Below are 12136 nucleotides of genomic sequence, written 5' to 3' on the forward strand. Positions count from 1 at the left end.
CGCCGCTGCCCCTCGCCTGCGCGTCCGCACCCGTCTGCCCGGCCCGGGCCCGGTCGCTGCTCTGCGCCCCAGCCCCGCCGCTTCTCGCTGCCGGTGCACCCCGGGGGAGGCGCGAAGGGGAGGGCATGGGGCGCTGAGCGCGGCGGGAGAGGGTAGGGTTGGGCGGCAGAAGGAACCGGGAAGGGGCGAATCCTAGCGGAGCTGGGAGTGAGGAAACCCGGGAAGGGTAGAGTAAGGGAGGTCCTTCCCGGCCTCTAGGTGGCGCTGTGGGACACTGTGCACCGTTCTTACTCCCGCGAAGCCCACCGGGGCACAGGAGGCAGCCCCGAAACTGGAACCTGGAGCGGTGGCGCCCGGATTCTGGATGGAGAAGAGAGGGTGTTTCCAGGAAGAGAGAGAATAGGGAGAGCCCAGGAAGGATGGGCATGTGCACTTCCCCTGACCCGGGATTCTGAGGTCGGAGGGTGCACCCTCGGGCTTGGAGAGCTGCCAGAGGTCAGAGCTGCCCTGGGCTTCTCCCCCAGGTCCTGGGCTGCACTCCCGAGCTCTGAAGCGGAGAAGGGAGCTGAAACACGGCAAAGTGGAATTTTTATTCACCCATCAGGAGACATGCACACTGGGGTCACCCCAGCCACGGGATTCAGGCGACTGCACAGTCGCAGCGACCCCAGCAGAGGGCCCTGTCCAGCCCTTCAACTGCCTGGAACCTGTCTGCGGAGCGGTCAACCACAGTCCTGCCTGGGCCTGAGCCCTCTCCGGGCTCCGTGGTCCTGGCCGCTGTCGTGCTTGGCTTTGGCTTCAATGTCCGGCTGTGGCAGAATGCATCACGAGACCTCGCCGGCAGCATTTCCAAGGAGTTTGGGACACAGTGCACCATGTCTCAGCTGTTCGAAGCTCAGACAGAACTGGACAGGTACCAGGAAACACTTAGCAACTTCTAGGTCGATTGGGAGGCCCGGCTGATCCTTCAGAAAGCCTTTCAGTGATAATTCTGTCAATAAAAATTATTCACTGTCCTCGACTCCCCTGTCCCAAAGTCATCCTAGTATTCCAAGAGGCTGAGGCAGGACAATCACATGTTCAAGCTCAATCTGGGCAAATTAGACACCGAGAGAGGTCTTCTATCAAAAATTGAAAAGAAAAAAATATTTTAAGTGAACAGCACCTAACGCTACCATAGTTTTTACTTTCTCCCCATGAACTTGTTTGCGAATAGTGTAACAGTAGGGGTATCATTTACTCAGGCCATGTAAGTATACACTGACCCATCTTTTTGTGGCCCCAGACATGATCTCACCCAGGGTTGGTGCTGCTTTGAGGTTTCTCCTTCCCTTCTAGGCCACCCCCCAATCTTTTCCATGTTCCCCAGACCATGACCTAACTCACTAGGTCATTCCTGTCAGTCACATTGCGGGAGCCCTTCCCCACCACCTCCTTCATCCCCAGCCCCCACCAGTACTGAGCCACTTTTCTATGGCGTCTTTGGTCTCAGCCTCCCCATCGCCCTGACACTGTGAGAGTCCCTCCCCTCCTGACAAGACTCCTGACGAGCTAGCCGTGTTCCCTTCCTGGGTCACTGCAAGATGCAAAGCTACCCTGAGATTTTCAGTTTCTCTCTGAACAGGGATCCTATCACTATTGAAATGTCACTTGGAGTACATTAGTCTTCAAGCCTTTATTTCCATACATCATAATAAGAGCGAATGTTTATTTTGTTCCTGGTCTGGCCAGAAACAGAGCTTCTTAGTGTTTCAGTTATAATTTAATCCCAGCAAAAATCTTCTAAATTAGATGCCACAGTCAGCCTTGTTTTGCAAGTGAGAAAACTGATCTCCTGAAAGTTTAACCTGACCAGTGTCAGTTGTCCAGGAAAGGTTTCAAAGGTTAACCTTGAATCAGGTTCTTAATAACTACTTACTGGCCAAATAGCTCAGTGGATTAAAGCACCTGCAAGCAGGTGCAGAGGCCAGGGGTTCAATCCCTGGGCTTGACATGCTGGCCTTGCCCCCCGGGTTGCACTGAGATGGCAATTGAAACTGGGCGGGGTGGTGTGCACCAGTAATCCCAGCACTTGAGAGGTTTAAATGGGTGGATCACTATGAGTCTGATCTAGTAGTGAGACCCTGGACACCCTGTAGACCCTTCCCTAAAAAATACAGAAAAAATGCTTAATATTATCTCATGCATCACCTGGTGGCCTGTCTGCTGGGGAGGATGGACCAATATTGTTCCTCTATAAATAAGGTAGTCTGAGAGTGGTAGTGGCCAGTTGGGTTCAACATCGCACAGCTGAAGTGAGAAAGACTTCAATTTAAGCCGAGCCCTGCACCCATATCACATCACCTTGTGCAGTCTGAGACGGAGGCAGACTTTATCTCTCTTTATTGAACCACTCATTTTAGATTGTAAAGCTTAGCTGTCTTTAGAGAAATTAAACACATTTGGCACTGGAGAGAAGATTCCAGATTAGTCTCTAAATTTTTCCTATAATTAACCATAAATAGCCATGGAAACAGTCCTGCTTCTGAAGCCTGAAGAATCATTAAAGGTAGCCTAGAGCCAATAAGGCTTCAGCCTCCCAGCTGTAGGAAAGAGGGAACCAATATGTTCCGCTCCCTTCCCCCTTTGCCAGCTGTCTTTACTTCTAGATCAGGGCTTCAGCGATAGTAAAGGGTTCAGGAGCAACAGGTGCTTCTGCTTGGCAGTCCCTGGCTGGCCATGCAAAGGGAAAAGCAGAAAAATAGTAATTAATCATCTTTGCATCTACACTGCACACTGGTGCTCATACTTCTGCGTCCTGTGTTGCACCCAGCCCCCTCACACAGGCAGCGCTGTGCTTATTTAACCAATTTACTTATCAGAAGCAGCAGCACATGGCTTTTCAGAATGCATAGCTGGTAGCTGGCGGGAACTGAACTTGAACTGAACTCACTGTGGGTTGGTGAGCATACCCAGGAAGAAGGGGGCCTCAAAGGTCTGCAATTTTCCTTTCCATCCAGCCTCTGAAAGGGAAACTGATATTTCTGGAAGACCAAGGCAAATGGAGCTTATGCTCCAGCCAACACTGGAACCAGGTGACATTAAATGCCGTCTTGGGCAAGTGCTGCAGCCACCCCTTCCAAGCTGGGACTAATTCCACCCCGCTGTCCTCCTGTGGGTGGTGAACTTAAAAATGCATCACCCCCTGCCATGTCTCCTGCCATTCAATGGTGGTCTTGCAGGTTATCTTGGCAAACATGTACATTCCTTTTGTTTGGCTTTTATTGTACAGCCAGTGCTATTAAATTTGAGTTCTGTAAGGTCATAGTATGTTGGATAAGGTTGTGTTTGTAATTTGTTGTGTAGAGTAAAGGAATTGAATGGACCTAGGATTAGAATTGAAAATAAAAAAATGCATCGGTGTTACAAATGCAGAGGGAGCCTTGGGGACTAATTTGGCCTCTCAGTTACCTTTCTGAGCTAGATAACATCAAAGTCAGGTGACAATATTGCTAGTTAAGCCTTCCTTCATGAATTTTTTGTTGGCTACTCAAGGTCTTCCAACCATTCAGAAACCACATAATCTTGAAATCCAATCTGGGGAAGCTGAAAGAAGGTTGGAAGACCTGCCTTTGGCTTCCTAAAATAGTAATGAGCTACAGGCAAATGTTTAGTGATTAGAATCCAGTGAACTTTTCTCCCCAACTCTAGAGAGGACCGTGAGTGCATTTCTGTAGGAGTCAAGTGGGTTAACTTCATGGTCATGAGGGGAGAACGTGACAATGCCTTCCACTGCTCCTAGGCTGTGGCAAGATTTCGCAGCAAGTGGCCTCAGTGTGATTCAACACAATGAAAAACTGTTGTTCGAGTAATTCACATGAACCGTCTTCTGCCAGCTTCAGTTTTGTTCACAAGAAGATACCCCGTCAAAAAATAAATGCAAAGAATGGTTTCCGACTGTCACTGGGGTAGAAAAATAGATGATTAGATTCCACTCTGTGGATGAGATGTTTCTCCATTTTCTGAAAATGCACCAGTCATGTATTGTGTTCAACCAAGGGTAGGATTGAGGCTGGGCCAACTTCTTTGGCTTGAAGCTAAGATTTGGGCTGAGCCAAAGCCTGCTTCTTCCCCTTAGAGTCTTGCTCCCCTCATGCACATTTCTGGACTAGCCTCACTCGTGTGTGTTTCCGCAGCAGAGCCACTGTGTGCTCTCAGCACATTCACGTTTTAAGTTCCGTATTCTAAATTATCTTTCTTAATTTGAACATGTTCAAAAGCTCAGAAATAAAAGGCTAAGCATCAGTGTGAAGGCAGTTTTTTAAAAAATGTTGAGTCAAGTAGAGAAAGAACACGAGTAGAGAAAAAGCATGAGTAGAAACTGGAGGAATTGGTTGAGCTAGGGTTTGGGGAATGTGTTAATATGTACAGACAATTACTTTTGAGGCAGAAGATAAAGGATAAAACTAATCAACATTTACCGGTGCTGGTGCATTTGAGGTGCTTATCATTTAATGCCTTCTATTGATATGTGCATAAATAGAATTTGTTTCTCAGGTAGGCTCTTAAAGGTAGGAAGTGTGTTTCATTTTAAAAATAAAAAGGATCATTTGTCCCTTTGTGGCTCCTACCAGGCTTCCTGCCAAGACACTGAGGATAGAGAAAGATGCAGAAGATGTCGAGGCTTGTAGAAAACTTCCTTCCAAGCATTTTCCCCAAGGACTCTCTTCTTTGTCCTAGTCCTCTGTGTGACTGTACACACCCCCTTCCCACAGCAGAAACTGTCCCCATCAGCCCTGCCCCTGACACAATGCCTCTCCCTGGCTATCTCCGAGGAAGACTTGCCCTGCTTTGCTGCTGGCCCCTGAAAATGCACATAGACCTTTGTACTGTTGAGGTAGCAGCTGATACTGCAGGCAAATGAGACAGGAGCCAGGGTTGGAAATACGCTCAAGGCCTCACAAAGGAAATAGGAGGTGACAAGCTTGGAGTATGCCAAGAGCTCTGTGGGTTCCAGGCCTGGCAGAAGTGGCCACAGTTCTCTGCCCTCCTGAAAGGCAGTGGACACCCGGCCCAGGTACCCCAGGTGGGCATGATGCATTAACCATGGGGCTGGCTAAAGAGAAAAAGATTTCCTAGAGACATAAGGGAAAATCCACATGGTGTAGTGTGCAGTAACAGGAAGCTGATTCAGTCCTATGAGCAGGAGACAAGGCTCAGGTTGGTATCCTGCTCACACCCCAGCTTCCTTCTGCTCCTCCTCCCAACCCTGCAGGCAGATGCCCCACCATGGCACAGCAAGCAAGAACATGGGCAAGCAGAGCAGAAGACCTCCAACCCTTTGCCACCTGTCGTGGGCTGGTGTGTCTCCCCAAAATTCACTTGATGAAGTCTTACCCCCACCACCACCTCAGAATGTGACTACATTCTGCATCAGGCCTTTAAAGAGGGAACTGAGGTCAAATGGGGTCATAGGAGAGGGTGCTGGTCCCATCTGGCTGTCCTCAGGTAGAGAGCTGATTAGGAGCCAGGTGAGCATCGAAGGTAATCCAAGTGAGTACAGAGCTGGGTGGTGGTGGGATCTGCCAGTGAGAAAGAAGCTCAGAAGAAACCGACCCTGCTGACCCCTTGATCTTGGACTTGTAGTCTTGAGAATGGTGAGAAGGTAAATTTCTGTGGAGATGCCCCATTCTGAGCAAGCGTGCCTACTGCTCTAACCCTCTCTCAGCCCTTCACACCTGCCCTGTGTGTGGACCCTGTTTGGTGATGGCAGTAATGAGCCCAGAGTGCCACCACTTCCTTCAGGACAGGCTGCTGACTGTATGGAAGGCCCTTCCCTCCCCTTTCTTCAATGGAGCACGTGTACTGGTGTCTTGGGATTGAGCTGAAGCATCTCCCGCTTCAGGAGGTGCTTGGAGAACACTCTCTAAGTGTGCTGCCAACTCCCCACTCTCTGCTTCCCCCACCACTGGTGTCAATGGCTGCCCTAGTGCTAATCCTGCAGCTGAGAGCACTCAAGGTCCTTCTCCCTTCTGGCTTCTGGTCAGTGTCTTTCATTCCAACGATCTGTCCTCTGGAAGGGCCAGGCCCCGGGCGTCAGTATGAGAACACAAGACAAAGCCCCTCCTCACTAGGCCATGAAGGCAAGGAGACCCTGTGAGCACTGGAGGACAGGAGCAAGACAGCCACAGCAGCTGTAGCCCCACGCCCAGCCAGACAGGAAGCAGGAGTCCTGCTGGGCTGCCTCCAGGAAGTGGCAGCAAGGGGCTGCCAGGGACACGCTGCTCAAAGGATGATCCTTTGTCCATAGCATTGACGTCACTGGGGATGGGGTTGCCTGCTAAAAATTCAGGCTCATAGGCCTCGGTCACGAAGTGAAAATCAGAACTTGATTTGTCAAGATTCTCAGAATGTATATACAGTTCATTAATGAGGTTGGCCTGTAGTCCTCCCTGTATATATATATTTCAGTGAGGTGAGATGGAAGAAATAAAAACTAGGCAGAAACACAAGAAAATTCAGATTTTAAAGTTGTGCTTTCAAGAAAAAGTTCAGCTTCAAGACAAGTTACTTAAGCCATTTTCCCTTCTAGGAAAAGAAAGAAAGAAAGAAAGAACGAAAGAAAGAAAAGAAAGAAAGAAAGAAAGAAAGAAAGAAAGAAAGAAAGAGAAAGAAAGAAAAGAAAGAAAGAAAGAGAAAGAAAGAAAGAAAGAAAGAAAAGAAAAGAAAAGAAAACAAAGTCAGTCCTAAAGGCCTTTTCGCAATAAATTGTAGATCTGAGCTCTTCGCCTGTCCTTTTCACCTGTACGTTGCCCTTCCTCTGTCCCAGGAAGCAGCACTATTGGAAGGCAGCGGATCTCAACATCAGACATGTACAGATGGCTTGCACTGTAGCATGACAGACTCTGAGATTACCACGTCTCTATCTGTGCCTGCCATTAGGTCACTAAATGAACTGGTCACTAAATGAAAACTCATAGATAGCATGTACAGTACAATATTCAGGACAAAGACATACTCAAAGGAAATACTGACTTGGTGACTTTGGTTTTATTTGCATGACTCTTGTATGCAGTACTGTAGTATATAATGGATCACAAAACCACAGTACTGTACTATACAATACAACCAGCGAATAAGGTACAGTATAAATAAGGTATACTGTAGAAAAAGACACTGAGGGTCTACCAAGAGGATGTGCAGAATTGTACCCCCCAAAATTGGTCTTACACCCACACAGTCATTAAAAAGTTATGTTATGCACATTCTAAATCGCCCATCCTGAAGACCCAGCTGTTGTTCACAGAGCCTTTCATTTTCTCTGACACCTGCTTTCCACTATGGAGAGACCTTTAAAAAATCTAATAATTCCTTTTCTTGTCTCTTTTACTGATGAATCCTGAAGAATTCTCCACCTCCAGGCAAGGGTCAGCAAACCTGAGAAGTTATTCTACAAAAAGGGAAAGATAGAGCCCTGTTTCAGCCTCAGGGACCTCTCAGACATGGCCCAGTGACATCATAGAGAAAAGTTGGACTAAAATATGGTCAGTAGAGTCCAGTATAAAGTGGTATTTCAGCATTCATGCTTCTTTCCCTTTCTGGTGTACCAGGGCCTTTTAAAGAGCAGTTGGCTCCAAAGAAGATGGTGGTGATTGTCATTTTTGTGGAGCCCCCTCACCATATGGTCCCAGAACAGGGAACCTGGGCCACTCAGGACAAACAAGGCTGGGGGCTGGCGCATGGGCTACTGTGTTTGGTATCTGATTGCTGTCCCGGCAGCATCTGAACCTCATAAAGAAAGTAGAGGCTGAACTTCTGGATCAGCTTCCTGGATTTTCTCCTCTTAGCTTTTATGAAAATATATGTGAAAGTCCAAATCACTGCAAGGGCAGAAAAAGGCTTTATACCTAGGATCCTGAGCAACGATTGTCAGTTAGAAGGTGCTAGGCAATTGCAGAGGGAACCTGGGATGTAAGCGACGACGTAGGTGCAAGTAGCTTTTTAAAAAACAATGACCTGCTGTGTAACTTTTAAAACAATGACTACCTAATGTGTAACAAGCCAATCCAACACTCAGTGGTTGAAAACAATGCTATTTATTTTGGTTGATATTTAATCTGCAATCAGGACACAGGTCAGCAGGAGAGATGGGTTCTGTGGTCAGCGAGGGAAGCTGCAAGGTGAGCTCTCCATTGGATTTGTATGCCTGCTAACTGGGCTAGGAAGTCTCAAACATCAGCTGCTGGAAGAGTTGGTTGTTGCGTGCTTTCCCTGTGCTCTCCAGCATGGTGGCCTCCGAGCACAGCTGGCTTTCATTTATATCTGAGGGCTCCCAGGGAGTTTGCCACACAGAGGGTGTCCTGAAACTTCTAGAACCTCCCAATTCACCCAGACATCTTCCCACAGCACGCTGTGAATGGAAGCAGCAAGAAAACTCCCTTTGAACTCAAGGGGAAAGAACAGCACTCACCTCTTGGTGCAGGGGGTCAGTGCCACTTGGAAGCACCGATGGATGAAGGGATCAGGGTCACCTTGTGGGATGAGCCTCGGGATGGGGAAATGTGTCGCTGTATCCACCTTCGGAAAAGACAATCTACTATGTAACTGAAAGCACTGCATTCTTAGAATTAGAGTATATATACACCACTTCAGACCATGGAGAAATCATGGAATACTTCACTGGTTAGCAACGAATTCATGTCAATTTACAAAGGAGAAGGGAAAGAAATGGGAAAAATTGATTCTATGGTCTAACAGTGTAAGAGTGCATACTACAACTAAGTACCAGAAATCAGTCTGGAGAATGGGCACCGTAGAGTTCTCTCTAGCTAAATATTTAAGAGGAAAAATCTTGTGGATACAGAGTATACCCAACTGTGATAGATCTGGTCTTGTTAGAAAGTATTTATGTGTGTGGTTTGGGGATAGGGTAAACACACACTGGCTTTGTGAAAATCTTAGTAACATAAACTGAGAGACTAGATTAATGTGGTATAGAGGAAGTATGCTTTTTAAAAAAGTTTAGTGCATAAAATAAAAAATAATTGTGCTTTTTGTGCTCTTAATACTAGACAGCATTACCTTCTGAAAGAAGAAATAAAGCTTGAGATAAAAGAGGTGATACTGGAGATTCTGAGATTGAGAAAGAAGTCAACAGGTAAGAATTAAATTCAGGCAAACTAAAATTAAAATGGAATTAAAAGCCAATTTTTTGATACGATACTAACAAGAATCAAAGTTGCAGGAAGTCAAATAAATAACAATCTATGAGTAAGAGAAATACAAAATGATTAGAAGAAAGATAAGTGATTTGGAAGATAGAAAAATAAACGAGAAATGTAAGGTCTACTTCAGTGGTAGAAAAGTCACTTAGTTTGTACAAGGCCCTGGGTTCCATCCCTAGCACCACAAAAATGAATAAATCAAAAATAAAGACTTATTACATAGGTAGGATGGATTTTCAAGGAAGATATAACCAGAATAAATGATGTTGTTTTAATATAAAGAATAATAAAGGAAGAAACAAATTTGTTTTTTAAAAATTAATTTATTGAGAAAGAAATAGCAATGAGACAGTTTCAAAACAGGTTAATAGGACAGTTACAATAATTAATACACTGCATATTGCTGTCTTCCTAGTAGTTATTCATAGTTCAAGATGCAGACATGATCTCTTGTCTAAACAATATTAGTACAAACTCTTATTTTCAGTGAACTAAGAGAAAGTAGCTGTATATCTATCCTATTTTGCATATACATATATATATATATATATATTTCACTACAAAATGGACAGGAAGAAACAAATTTGAGCTGAAAAAAGAAGAATGTAAAATTAAAAATATTGAATCATGTTCAAACAAAATTCATGCAGACAATTACAGCAAAACTGGACATCAAGAATGTTTTAAAATTATATCAACAGCCAAATAAATATGTTCCCATGATAAAAGTGAACGCAGTCTGAATTGTGCTATCACAAGGCTAAATGTCGCAAAAAGCAAATTGGAAATTATTGTGCTTGGGTTTAAAAGGGAATTGATTTAATACAAGGCACATACTTTATAGGATTATTTTATAATATTCACCAAAAAGTCAAATGCAGAACAATGTAGGCAATCTGTCTGTGCACTAGGGACCCAAAGAATCCAGCTGAAGGGCGTGGATCCCATGGCAGTGTCTTGCTTGAGTTCAGCTGGAGGGCTAGAGTCCATGAGAATGTCTCCTGCAAGTCTGTACCAAGGATCTGCACTGGGAAGATCCAAAGTCCAGCGGTGGAAGTGAAACATCTGCACCAGCAATATGAATGAGGGTCCTGTGTCAGCAGGCGGAGGGAGCTGCACTGGAGCCAGGAGGCAATGCTCGAAGTAAGGACCAAGCTCCCTGGAAAGGAGCTGCAGCCATTCTCAGTGACAGTGAGGCCCCAAGCTCCTCTGATGATGAGAACAACTGAGTTCACATCAGGGAAACCAGCGTGACAAGCTTCTCCAGGAGAATTCACAGCACATCATCCTCCCTTGTGGTACTCCTTTTATGCTGTTGATGACAGTCCTCCCACACCCAGAGCCATGCTGACTCAGTCCAGCTGGGTGTTACAGGGTAACCTTTAGTTCATCCACCAGAGAAGTCATGCTAGGAGAAAATGTTCATCAACTAAGCCGAAATGTTCATTTGTTAAAAAAAAAAAGAAGACAAAAACAAAACAGAAAAAAAAAGATTCTAATCAAGAACACAAAAGAAATATTACCCCTGTCTTTTCTAGAAAAATTTAAGGAGGGCTCAAAACCATGTCCCAAGACACTGAATTAGCCAGCTGCTTTGAAGGAGTGCTCATTCTGTCAGCTGGGTTGCTCCTCTCCTGAGAAGTGGAACCTAGGATAAATCCTGAGGGGATTTGACTGACCTTATCAGATACAAAAGCTACAATTCTTGTTACATAGGTCTTGCTTTGTTGTGGTCTTAACCATCCAGCAGAAAAGCATAAAAATGAAATATAAGAAGTAAAGCCATGCTGTTATGTTGAGCTGTAGGGCACTCAGGTCAACAACTTCTGACATTGCCAGTCAAGCAGAAGACCCAATACTATTATGGACTACTGGACTCTTAGAATATTTTGCTGAGTTAACACACCTATAATATTTAAATGACGGAACTAAACAAAAAAGGGGATACAGATGAATGACCCTTTTGAATCTGTGTATTCAAAATGGTTAGGATAGATATACAGCTACATTCTCTTGATTCAATGAATAAAGGGATTTGTTCTAATAGTGTTTGTAAATAGGATATCATGTCTGCATCTTGTACAACAAATAACCACTAGGAAGACTGTATGCAATGTGTTAATTATTGAAACTGTCCTATCAATTTGATATGAAACTGTCTCATTGCTATTTGTTTCTCAATAAAATTATGGAAAAAAAAGAAGGAAAAGAAGTGGAACCTAATATAGTCTCACTATCCCAGACACTGGGAAAACCCATAGGTTTTAAATACAGCAATGCCAAAAGACTGGGATAGGTTGCCATGACAACAGGATGCTAGGCTATACCATGTTGGCCAAGTAAGATTTTGACATCTGATGAAAAAATTTCAGGCTGTTAAAAAGCAATAGTCATAAGGATAAGTAGATTTTTTTTAAAAAAATCTGAATTGATGTAGAAAGTCAGGATTGTCTTAAAAGAAAGATTCTTTCTGGTGTCCATGTGTGCTAGGTAGTCTTCGGAAAAAATAACCTAGGTGAGTCTTTTATAAAACTACTTGATAAATTATAGAGGATTTGCACAAAATATAAATAAAATGTGTTTAAAATAAAACCAAGGGATCCAGGGATATAGCTTAATAACTCAGCATTACTGTATCTGCCTGGAAAGTGCAAGGTCCTGAATTCAATACCCGGCAAAAAACCAAAAAAACAAATAAATAAACAAACAACGAGAAAACAAAATGAAGGAATACAGAAAAAACTTTTCTAACGTTTATTAATAGGGCCGGGCGATAGCTCAGTGGAATAAGTGCTTGCTCGGCAAGTGCAAGGTCCTGAGTACGATCCCTGGTACCACCATAAATAAATAAATAAATAAATAAATAAATAAATAAAAAAATAAAAAATGGAAAGACATTCCTTGCTCTTCGATAGAAAAAAAAACAACATTGT

At 44.4% G+C, this 12136-nt stretch overlaps 1 long non-coding RNA gene across 1 annotated transcript in view; it reads left to right on the forward strand.

Moving 5' to 3' along the window:
* Positions 1 to 4480, forward strand: part of LOC111815430 — a 5143-nt gene extending 663 nt beyond the window's left edge. Inside the window, exons 2-4 of the long non-coding RNA XR_002820128.1 lie at positions 259 to 456; positions 605 to 913; positions 3782 to 4480. This is a non-coding gene — a long non-coding RNA (uncharacterized LOC111815430). The remainder of the gene's footprint in view (positions 1 to 258; positions 457 to 604; positions 914 to 3781) is intronic.
* The last annotated feature ends 7656 nt before the right edge of the window (positions 4481 to 12136 follow it).

This window comes from Octodon degus, unplaced genomic scaffold (assembly GCF_000260255.1).
Source record: "Octodon degus isolate 3935 unplaced genomic scaffold, OctDeg1.0 scaffold00002, whole genome shotgun sequence".
NCBI lineage: Eukaryota > Metazoa > Chordata > Mammalia > Rodentia > Octodontidae > Octodon > Octodon degus.